The following is a 12,308-nucleotide window of genomic DNA, read 5'->3' as shown; positions in this document are numbered from 1 at the left end:
TCACTGCAGCTCCAGGACGCCTTTCGAAGTTGCACACCATGAATAAAACATTGATTTGAACACCAGAATTTCACGTAGACACGTTGCTCATTCATCACTATCCTCCCTGTCTTCAGCCTGTGGTAGGACTGAGAATGCCACACAAAGCAGAGCCCTCACAGCCAATGCACAGCCCAGCAGAGGTGCCCATCTCTACCTATTCATACTACATATCGGTCTACAGCTTGATACGTCCTCAGATAAAGAAGAGGGGAAGGGGGGGGTCCCACACCAACCAAGAGGATCTCACACCAATCATGGGGGTCCCTGAGCCCATTGTAGGGGTCCAGGAGCCCAAACTGGGGGTCTCACCCCCCCAGCATGGAGGTCCCAGAGTGCATCTGGAAGACCTGAGTCTTTTTTGGGGGTCTCACACTGACCATGGGGGTCCCAGAGCACATCAGAGGGGTCCTGAGCCCATTTAGAGGGGGACTCACACTGACCACGGGGGTCCCAGAGCCCATCAGAGGGAGGCTCACACTGACCGTGGGGGTCCCAGAGGCCATCAGAGGGGTCCTGAGCCCATTTAGAGGGGGTCTCACACTGACCATGGGGGTCCCAGAAGTCATCTGATGGGTCCTGAGCCCATTTGGGGAGGGCTCACACTGACCATGGGGGTCCCAGAAGTCATCAGATGGGTCCTGAGCCCATTTGGGGAGGGCTCACACTGACCATGCGAGTTCTAGAGGCCATCAGAGGGGTCCTGAGCCCATTTAGTGGGGGGCTCACACTGACCATGTGAATCCTAGAGGCCATCAGAGGGGTCCTGAGCACATCTGTGGGGGGCTCACACTGACCAGGGGGTCTCTAAGCCCATTGTGGGGGTCCCATCCCATCCCCCCCTCGCCACCTCTCAAATCCTGGCCATCAGTGTGGAGACAGAGGGCAACAAGGAGAAGAGGGGAGTCCTGGGGGGGTCCTCAGACATCTGGGGTGGGTCCTGGAGGGATCTTGGGGTCTTACGGGGGTCCTGGGGATGCTAAGAGAGTCCTGGGTGAACTGCTGGAGGGGGCTGCACTGGGGGAGCTGCAGAGGTTCCCTCCCATTCCCACAGCTCTGGGATTCCAGGATTCTATGAGAGGTGTTTCAGCTCCTGCAGACTGCCAGGCCTGAGCTGCTGACCTGCAATTACTGAGATATGCTTATAATTATTGGGTAAAAATTAATCTTAACCAAAATAGTATTTCACTTGCTAGCCAAGAGCCTGCTCCTGTCTTCCCCTTCTGAATTAGGGATATTAATTCCTGCCTTTGCCCTTAGCATCTAACTAACAAGGGGAAGACACCTATGTTTGTAGCAAGGCACAAACGCTGTGAGAGAACTGAGCACAGGAAGGGATTATTCCTTCTCTTAATAAACTGCTGCAGGCAGGCAATGAAGGCCTCCCTGCTGCACAAATATGCACACAAAATTAAGAGTTACTTCTAATGATTCCGTGCTTCTGAAGTTCTCTAATAAAGAGATGCTATCGAGCAGCACTTTGTTTTGATCACTGACTTTACCCTCGTCTTTTATCTGGTCCAACAGCCTCATTGGTGCCCTGCCCCATGTTAAGGACAGGATTTGCACAGCCCTCTCTTTTTTAAACAGAATTTGAATATTAAAAAGCTCTCACACAGTCAGATCCAAGCAGCACAGAATCACGGGGCTGCATCATTGATTGCCATCTCCTGTAGGACTGCCCACTGCTCACCTGCAGGCTGTGATGTTTGCCACGCAGTGTTCAAGCAACAAGAAGAGCAACATGGGAAGGTGATCGGGACAGCATTCACTACGTGAGCTCCAAAATAACCTGCTGGCACTTCCCAGGCTGCAGGAGCAGTGTTTTGCACTTGGCCTGCTGCTTCCCACGCAGCCCCCTGCACCTCAACGCTGTGCTTTCTGCTGCAGACGCTGCATTAAGCAATGCCACAAAGGAAGCACCGCGCTGCGCTGGCAGCATTTGCAAACTCAGATTTCCTGTTGCACTTTTCAAGAGCTGTGGGCTTCAGATGCACCTCTCCCAGCCACAACGTCTTCAAACAGGCAGGAGAAACCAACACCTGTGTGACCGTGGTGCTCCTCAGCATCAATCTTGCATAAAAGTCCATCACAAAGCAGGCTGCCTCTGCAAACACAAACACAGCGCGTGCTGCAGGAGCAGAGCAGCAGCTCTGGGTTCAACTCTGATCACAGCATCGAGCAAGGCCTCACCTCACCACAGAACGGCCTGGGTTGGAAGGGACCTCAAGGATGATGGAGATCCAACACCCCAACAGAGGCAGGGCCACCAACGTCCACATTTCACAGCAGCCCAGGCTGCCCAGGGCCCCATCCAACCTGGCCTTGAACACCTCCAGGGATGGACGGGGCATCCACAGCCTCTCTGGGCAGCTGGTCCAGCACCTCACCACTCTCACAGCAAACAACTTCCCCCTGACATCCAACTCCAATCTGCCCTCCTTCAACTTCAAACCATTTCCCATTGTCCAGCTCTTCTCTCCCCTTCCTAAGAGCTGACTCCCCTCCTGTCTGTAGGCTCCCTTTAGGTCCTGGAAGGTTGATATGAGCTCACCCCACAGCCTCCTCTTCTCCAGGCTGAACAAGCCCAGCTCCCTCAGCCTGGCTTTGTAGGGAGGTGCTGCAGCCCTCTGCTCATCTTTGTGGCTCCTCTGGACCCTCTCCAGCAGCTCCCTGTCTTTCTTGTACTGGAGGCCCCACACCTGGACGCAGTGCTGCAGATGGGGCCTCACCAGGGCAGAGCAGAGAGGGACAATCCCCTCCCTGTCCCTGCTGGCCACCCTTCTGCTGATGAAGCCCAGGACACCACTGCAATCACCACTCAGTGACAAGGGCTCAGCTCAGAAATGCACATGCATGTCACACTCAAAGCTCACCTGAGCAGCAGCACTCGAGGCAGTTTCTACCTTCACCTCCCAGCAAAGCTGCATTCACATCACTGTGAACCAGAAAAGGCATCCACTCCAATAACTGCACGTTGTGTTCCTTGGCTTCCAGCTCACACATCTTCAGAGCTCCTCCATCCCCCCCCAGCAGGCACCCAGAGCAGCTAACACTCACTCTGCAGTGCTCTCCTTCCAGCAAGAAGTGCCTTCCACGCATCAAACCATCCGTCGAGCACAGCGTTCAGTGCAAAGCCATTCCTTCTGATCCTTACCAGGGGCCTTGGAGACCCTCCTGCTTCTCCAAGTGCTGCCTTTAGTTCACCAGCAGCTTGGGAAGCTGTGGATGCCCCAGCCCTGAAGGCATTCAAGGCCAGGCTGGATGTGGCTCTGGGCAGCCTGGTGCTGGTTGCTGACCCTGCACATTGCAGGGGGGTTGAAACTGGTTGATCATTGTGGTCTTTTTCAATCCAGGCCGTTGTAGGATTCTGTGAAGGCAGCACACCCATGGTGATGGCAGAACCCACCCACCTGGCCGTGCAATGATGCTTTCCCCACTTGTGCTGCCACATGGAGGTGACTGATTCCCTTTCCCTCCCAAATTCCTTGTAAAAACTCAACCCCAAGCCAACACTCAACATCTATATTGCCCCTTCTATTCTAAATAAAAAAAATACATAGTTTTGTTCTCAGGAACTGCATCAGTCCAGCCTAATGCTTCCTTACAGGTATTGTACAAACCAGCACTCGCACGCTCCAGATCTCCACGCTAATTATATGAAAGGGTTATTTCATAGCGAATGCAATTAGCTAAAAACAAAGATGACAGAAGCAACAGGAAAAGCAGAAGTAATGCAGTTAGCTGCCTGTGTTGTAAGAGGAAACAGCGGGTACAGCATAGCATCAATTGAAAGCAAATATGCATCTCTTCCTGGCGCTGCATCCTGAAAACATTGGGCACTTTGCTGCACAATTAAACCAGTCTGCATGTTTGTAAGCAACTCTGCTGCTTCATCCTTACCCTCTGCAGAACTGAGATGCATGGAATAGTGCCCAGGACTGCTCAGAATTACCTTTAGAAAAGGAAAAGGTTTTTATTTCCAATAGCAATGGCAAACTTCAGCTTCCTCTTCGTGCCGCAGCTGAAGGGACACAGAGAAACCCACAGAGCTCACAGCCTGTTGATGATCCAAGCCAGCACGCTGCTTGTCCTCCGTGTGCCTCAACCACCACCTCCAAATCCAACCGTGCTGATCAGGCACATGGCAAAATCTCAAGTTTGCTCCATCACGTTGGTCTTAAACTGTTATCTGGATGGCTCCCCATCATTTAAAGCTGCTGCTTTCCACCTCAGACCTACCGGTGAGTTATGAAAGAGGAAGAAGAATCACCAAGCAGAGCTGAGGGTGTAACACAGCACCAAACACCCATTAACCTTCAGTCCAGGAGGACAGATGCAGTGGGGTGAGGTCTCCAGCACACAGATCTGAACAGCTTCGATCCCACCAGCAGCACAGATATTCATTCTACAGATGACTAACCTCAATTAGTCACCCCATCTCCCTTTGTGGTGGGAGAGAGATGAGCACTTCTATGGCAAAACTCTATTTTAGACTTTGGCATTAGAAGAAAATAAGCATCTGTTTCTCTTTGCTGACTAAGAAGGAATCCCAAAGTTACCTCTGATGCTGGTGTTTACATCACAGCTGCAGTGACCCCCAGCCCATGGAAAATGAAGGCAGAGTCTGAAACACAACATTATGGAAAAAAAGGCTGAGAAACTCATGGCAGGAAATAAAAAGACAAGAGAGCACTGAGTGCATACCACGGACAATGGAATGCTATGAAGAGTTGCAGCAAAGGACTGACAGAGCACGTGAATAATAAGAAACAACTGAGCACTATGGAAAAGAATCATCCATGTTCAACTAAAAACACCACAACAGAATCACAGAATGGTTTGGGTTGGAAGGGACCTCAAGGATCGTGAAGATCCAACACTCCCTAAAGAGGCAGGGCCACCAACCTCCACATTTCACAGCAGCCCAGGCTGCCCAGGGCCCCATCCAACCTGGCCTTGAACACCTCCAGGGATGGACGGGGCATCCACAGCCTCTCTGGGCAGCTGGTCCAGCACCTCCCCACTCTCTGAGCAAAGAACTTCTCCCTGACATCCAACCTCAATCTGCCTTCCTTCAACTTCAAACCATTTCCCCTTCTCCTGCTATCTCCCCTTTCCAAGAGTTGACTCCCCTCCTGTCTGTAGGCTCCCTTTAGGTCCTGGAAGGTTGATATGAGGTCACCCCACAGCCTCCTCTTCTCCAGGCTGAACAAGCCCAGCTCCCTCAGCCTGGCTTTGTAGGGAGGTGCTGCAGCCCTCTGATCATCTTTGTGGCTCCTCTGGACCCTCTCCAACAGCTCCCTGTCTTTCTTGTACTGGAGGCCCCACACCTGGACGCAGTGCTGCAGATGGGGCCTCACCAGGGCAGAGCAGAGAGGGACAATCCCCTCCCTGTCCCTGCTGGCCACCCCTCTGCTGATGGAGCCCAGGACACCACTTGCTTTTTGAGCTGTAAGATCACACTGCTGGCTCCTGTTCAGTTTTTCACCCACCAGGACCCCCAGGTCCTCCTGTGCAGGGCTGCTCTCAAGGACTGCTCCTCCCAGCCTGTAGAGACGCTTGGCAGACACATAACATCAGGAGGGTAACGTGCAATAGAGCTGACCTGAAAGCCGTCATTTAGAGCTCCCCAATTTGTGAAGCGGAGTGCTGGTTGAGCACCTGCTGACCACAAACTGGGCACTGTGCAGCTCAGCAGCTGAAGTGTCAGTGCTTCGTGAACTGTTTGTTGTGCTGGGTGTGATTTAATGCAACACAAACTTGTTAGCACTGCTACCTCTCCACACTGGGAGAGCGGAGCCAAAGCAGGCAGCAGAGCAGCAGCCTTCTGACACAGGATGGGATGAACCAAGAACTCACTGCACTGCAAGCTCAGAGTAATCAAATGAGAACCACACCTTATTTAAATGCAGACAGAGAGAGCTGCTCTCTTCCTCCTCTCCTCTGTGAATCCTTGCATTCTCCTGTGAGCACCTCCAGGGATGGGGAACCCTCAGCTCCACCTCGGGGGAAGGAATTCCCCTCCCACCTGACCCCAATCTCCCCTCTTTTCATTTAAAGCCATTCCCCCCCCATCCAGTTTCCAACCTGAGAGCTTACAGCCTCAGTCTGCCCTGTAAAAATTGCTTCAAGAGAGAAGAATGACATCACATGGGGCACCCAAGGATCTGCTGAAGGAATAAAACGAATCAGTAAGCAACTACGGAAGCACAACCTTCCTCATCCAGCCCATGTGGGATTATGAAACTGAAGCAACCCACAGGTTCTGCCAGGTGATCCGGAATGAAAAGGAAGGAAAAAAACAAATCACACAGATGAGAACTGAAGGCATTTATCAGAAAACCTCAGGATACATCCACCAGACGTGCTCCCTGTTAACATAACCAAAGAAGACAACACGGAGGCTGAGACTGAAGCGCTGTGCTCCTTTCCCCCTTCCTCCAGCAGTGCTGTGCAGCGTTGTGCTGCTCCCTCTGCCTCGCTGCTATCACTGCTGATTCTGCCCAATAAAATCACAATCAAAGTGATTTCATAAATGCTCTGTAAAGCAGCAAACTGCAGAAGTGAGAGGGGAAAAGGAGAAAAGAAAGGGCTTCCATGGGCACAACTGAAAGAGCAGCAGTCATTTGCCAGCAGAACAAAAACCTTCAGTGCAAGCAGCTGGGATGCTCGGTGAGTTTTGCCAGCAGCACAGATCACCTCCCACCCCACCAAGCAGAGCTGAAGCTGGTGGAGGTTTCTTCCTTTGCCCAGGTAAGCGAAGAGTCCGGAGCTGTGCCTCGTAGCTTAAAGAACTCCTTGAGCTTTGCCCTTTAACCGTAATGATATTTTCTCACGCCTTCCTGCTTCCCCTTCTGTGCAGCAAAGAGTGCTTCCATCAGTGATGTCACGCTTCCAACTTGCAAACCTGAACTCCACACGTGATGTCTGGCATCCAAATTCTGCAACAAATCCAAGCTTTGCTAATCTGGTAATTTTCACCTTGGTTATGAAGCTCGGTTTCCCCTTTATGTATCTGTCTGAAAGTCCCCCAGGCCAGAGTTAACACACAGGTAAAAATAGCCAAGGCATGTAGGAATAATGTCAATATTGGCTGCTGCACTGCTGGCTGCCTCAGCAGATCAAAACAAGGAGTGGGGGGGGAGTGGGAGGAACGCGGGGAGGAAGGAGGAAAGCACAATTAAAGAAACAAGCAGCTCAGAAGCAGCGCGGACAAGGAACGATATATGTTTGTTTCTAATAGCACTGAGTCGAAGAAGACACTCAAAATCCCTTGTTGGTCACACAGAGGCCTCATTCTTTCCCTGATCCTTCCATAAACCCACTCACATCCATGGATTTCCCATGAAGAGGAGGTAATAAGCAGCCCTGTGGATTCCCAAATCTATCAAACGTAACGAGGGACAGAAAGTGCTGCCCCATCAGCAGGGCTGAGAGCAAAACCACAGCCCGGTGTCTGCCTGCACAGACAGGGCACTGACATCACTCCTAACACAGTCTATCAACCCTGCTCTCCTCAATTAAGTTTCCAATCACCTCCCATCCATCCAGCCAAGCGACCGGAGCTCCCCTGTGCTCTCCTCCTGCTGAAGCTCCCACGAGTGCCATGGGCTGCTCAGCTCTGCTTCACTCTGTGCCCACCCACCTCCTGTGCCACCCAGCCCATCATTTGCCCGTTCTTCTGGTCACTCTGCTGTCGTCTCAGGAGCGTTTCCCACACCAACACACTCTGTTCTCTCCCAGCATTCCCATTCACCCATTTTCACGGTGCTGCTCTCAGCTATTGCCCTTTGGGCACCAACATCTCAGACTCTAAGCCAGCACGTTAAGAAAACACTTCTTGATTACATACACAAATCGATTTTCTGCAACGCATAATCCACAGCTTTCACACTTACACATCACAGGCCTCGTTACCAGAAGCAGAAAATTAACAAGCCCATCTCCCCTTTAAACTGAATGCCTTTCTGTGCTGGAATCTTGCAGCACTCTCACACCCTGCTGCCTCGCAGGAGAGGCACACAGTTTTGGTTTCTCTTTGACACTTCAGCTGACAGCCAATAAACGCCAGCAGCAAACATGGAAGGAAGAGTTTCTTCCACGGGGCACGGGAAAACACCATCAGCTGTAGCTGGGATGTCTCCCTTATGAGGAGAAGGGTAAGGAAGTGCTCCCACCTCCTGTGCTACCTGGCAGGGATTCCAGCTATCCATCCATCCATCCAACCCAGTTGGTCCCCATCCATCCCAGCACAGAGTTTAGCTTCAGATATTCCCTCTGCAGAACAGGCACCGGCAGCAGCAACCTGCAGCTCCCTAGCATGAATTTCAAAGCTCTCTGTCTGCAGACGAATGCAACGGGAACAAAAAGCGTGAGCATCTAAAGATAGCACCCTCCGTGATTCACTTCTATCCGACGGCCTCCAACGGCTCTGAACTATGAACTCAGAAATACAGCCCAGCCCTCCCACAGCACAACCACAGCTCTGCTGAGCGCTGTGCTCCCATCTGCTGCCTTCTCCTTGTGTTTGCAGGGCCAAACATCGCTCCGGTTCCACCCATCCCACCCCACTGTCCCACAGTTCCAACACAGGATCTCACCTTCGAACCCCATACAGGCTGCCTAAGCCACAAAAACAGCTCAAAGCAAACGCATGACGAGCAAAGCATTCCCAACCCCAAACTGCTTCCTCCTCACCCAACCCTCTGTCACCTCCAGCACTGCCACGGATCGCCCGCAGCCAACGCGCTCCAAAATCTCACGCTGCTTACCACCATACCTATGGGTTGCTACAGAAGTCGCTCTACCACCCTCCCAAGGCTTTACATCGTTATTATTCCGTTGAGCACAGCAGCATTTAGGCAGACAAACACCAAAACAACGACAGAACCTCCCTTTTTTTTTTTTTTTTCATTCTCCCGTATTAAAGAGCAAAACCAGCAGAGCAAAAACCTTCTCCTTTCGCTCACAGACGGTCCCACTTCCTCCTACGGCTGCGTGCCGGCACAGCCCCGCCAGGCCCCGGAGCTCCGCGATCAGCGCCCGCAAAACCTCCGCGATGGCAGAAATCAGAGCGGGGCCGAAGCGGGCGCTGACGGAACCGTGAGGGCGGAGGAGCGCGCAGGCCGCGGCCCGTTGACAGCTCGGCTCTAAGGTTCTTTACCTGTTGTTGATTAAGGGTCCGGACGCTGCCCTCCGGCCCGCGGTGAGGCGCTGCCTGGCTGCGGGGTTGCCCGCGGGGCATAGGGCCGCGGATCGAGGAGGGGCGGCGCGGCCGGGGCTGCGCTGACAGCGGGCAGCGGGAGCAAGGCTGACTCCAAAATGGCGGCGGCCCCGGGGCTGGACTGAGCAGAGTTGGGGGGGGGGGAGGCGGGGTCGGGGGAGGGGAGGGAGAGGGCGGGAAAAGGGCGGGAAAAGGGGAGGGGAGACTGTGGAGAGGGGGGGTTTGAGGGGGGCACAGCATGAGGGGGTCATGAGGAGATTTTGGGGGTTGTGAAGGGATTTGGGGGAGTACAGCCTGAAGGGGGAGTGAGGAGGTGGGGGGGGCTGAGGGGATTTGTGGTGTGACGGGATTTGAGGGGGGACACAGCATAAGGGGGTCATGAGGAGATTTTGGGGGTTGTGAGGGGATTTTTTGGGGGGTACAGCATGAGGAGATTTTGGGAGGTTGTGAAGGGATTTGGGGGTGTACAGACTGACGGCGGGGTGATGGGTGATGTTATGGGGGGGCTGAAGGGATTTGGGGGGCACAGCATGAGAGGGTCATGAGGAGGTTTTGGGGGTTGTGAGGGGATTTGGGGGGGCACAGACTGAGGGGGTTGTAAGGGGATTTGGGGTGTGAGGGGATTTGGGGGGCACAGCATGAAGGGGTGTGAGGGATTGGGGGGTGTGAGGGGATTTGGGGCAGTACAGACTGAGTGGGTGGGTGATGTTACGGAGGGGATTTGAGGGGGCACAGCATGAAGGGGTGTGAGGGATTGGAGGGTGTGAGGGGATTTGGGGGGGGGAGAGGATGAGGGGGTGATGTTATGGGGGGTTGAGGGGAATTGAGAGGGCACAGCATGAGGGGGTGTGAGGGATTGGAGGGTGTGAGGGGATTTGGGGGGGGGAGAGGATGAGGGGGTGATGTTATGGGGGTTGAGGGGAATTGAGAGGGCACAGCATGAGGGGTCATGATGAGATTTTGGGGGTTGCGAGGGGATTTAGGGGAGTACAGACTGAGTGGGTGGGTGATGTTATTGGGGGGCTGAGGGGATTTGAGAGGGGCACAGCATGAGGGGGTGTGAGGGATTGGGGGGGTACAGCCTGGGGGATGTGATGGTATGGGGGGTGTGGGGATTTGGGGGGCACAGCATGAGGGGGTGTGGGATTGAGGGGGTACAGCCTGGGGGATGTGATGGTATGGGGGCTGAGGGGATTTGAGAGGGGCACAGCATGAGGGGGTGTGGGATTGGGGGGGTACAGCCTGGGGGATGTGATGGTATGGGGGGTGTGGGGATTTGGGGGGCACAGCATGAGGGGATCATGAGGAGATTTTTGGGGGTTGTGAGGGGATTTTGGCGGGCTTATTCTGAAGGGGATATGATGTTATGCGGTGGTGAGGGGATTTGGGGGGGCACAGCATGAGGAGATTTTGGGGGGGTTGTGAGGGAATTGGGGGGGCACAGCTTGAAGGGGTCACGAGGAGATTTTGAGGGGTTGAGAGGGGCCTGGTGGGGGTGGGGGTCACAGTTTGAGGAGGAGGATGAGGGGCTGTGGGGATGTTGAAGGGTTGAAGGGGGGGGAATGTCTCTAGGGGTGCTTGAGGGGATGGGGGGAGCAATTTGAGGAGGGATGAGGCGGTGTGAGGGGATTTTGGAGGGTGTCATGAGGGGCCTGGGGGGGGTTCCCAGCCTGAGGGAGAGGGGATGAGGGGCTGAAGGGATGGTGAGGGGATGGGGGGGCAGAGGAGGGTCTGGAGGGGATCCCAGCCTGAGGGTGGGGGGTGAGGGGCTGAAGGGATGGTGAGAGGATGGGGGGGCAGAGGAGGGTCTGGAGGGGATCTCAGTCTGAGGGGGGGATGTGAGGGGAGGAGGGCCTGTGAGACTTCATGAGGATGTTGATGATTAGTGTCCAGTACAACAAAACTGTATTCAGAAATTCAGTGCCTCTTTTATGGCAAAATTCCTAAGGATTTTCACCGTTTTGTGCTAAACGAGCACAGTAATTTCACCCAGTTACAAATGTTTGAATTTACTTTTAAATATGAACACCTGTGAATAAGAAACAGTTTGCTGTTTACGTAGTTTTATGTCCACCTGGGCTCAGTACTGAGCATTTCAAAAGTCACAGAATCACAGAATGGCCCGGTGGAGCCAGAAGCACGTTTCAAGCCCTCCATGCTTTTGTTTCAAGACGAGCTGAGGAAATTTCTTGCAAAAGCTCTGTGTTTAGACAACATCAAAGCCAAAATATTCGGGGGCACATCCTCAGTTTGTGCACATGGGCAGCAGGTATCAAAGCAGGGATCAAACGCCAGCCCTTCCCTCAGATACCACAGAGTCACAGAATGGTTTGGGTTGGAAGGGACCTCAAGGATTATGAAGATCCAACCCCCCACCACAGGCAGGGCCACCAACCTCCACATTTCACAGCAGCCCAGGCTGCCCAGGGCCCCATCCAGCCTGGCCTTGAACACCTCCAGGGATGGACGGGGCATCCACAGCCTCTCTGGGCAGCTGGTCCAGCACCTCCCCACTCTCACAGCAAACAACTTCTCCCTGACATCCAACCTCAATCTTCCTTCCTTCAATTTCAAACCATTTCCCCTTTGTCCTGCTGTTATCTACCCTTTCAAAGAGTTGTTGAGATCATCCAGTTTCAACCCCCCTGTGCTGTGTGCAGGGTCACCAACCACCAGCTCAGGGTGCCCAGAGCCACATCCAGCCTTGCCTTGAATGCCTGCAGGGATGAGGCATCCACAGCCTGTCTGGGCAGCTGTTCCAGCACCTCACCACTCTCTTGTTCAAACCATTTCCCCTTGTCCTGCTCTTCTCTACCCTTCCCAAGAGTTGACTCCCCTCCTGTCTGTAGGCTCCCTTTAGGTCCTGGAAGGTTGATATGAGGTCACCCCACAGCCTCCTCTTCTCCATGCTGAACAAGCCCAGCTCCCTCAGCATGGCTTTGTAGGGAGGTGCTGCAGCCCTCTGCTCATCTTTGTGGCTCCTCTGGACCCTCTCCAACAGCTCCCTGTCTTTCTTGTACTGGAGGCCCCACACCTGGACGCA

General features: G+C 53.6%; 1 protein-coding gene across 5 annotated transcripts in view; it reads right to left on the bottom strand.

Moving 5' to 3' along the window:
- The window catches only part of PPP6R2 (protein phosphatase 6 regulatory subunit 2), a 72,457-nt gene extending 63,057 nt beyond the window's left edge, over positions 1–9,400 (bottom strand). For 4 of the 5 annotated variants that reach the window (XR_014887510.1, XR_014887500.1, XM_085240459.1 and 1 more), the window contains exon 1: positions 9,206–9,400. The gene's annotated coding sequence lies outside the window, so the exon portion shown is untranslated. The remainder of the gene's footprint in view (positions 1–9,205) is intronic. The other variant, XM_085240632.1, reaches the window with a different exon arrangement.
- Positions 9,401–12,308: the final 2,908 nt, after the last annotated feature.

This window comes from Meleagris gallopavo, chromosome 1, assembly GCF_905368555.1.
Source record: "Meleagris gallopavo chromosome 1, MGAL_WU_HG_1.1, whole genome shotgun sequence".
Lineage (NCBI taxonomy): Eukaryota > Metazoa > Chordata > Aves > Galliformes > Phasianidae > Meleagris > Meleagris gallopavo.
The sequence above is the reverse complement of the archived record's forward strand: the minus strand, read 5'-3'. Positions and strand labels throughout refer to the sequence as shown.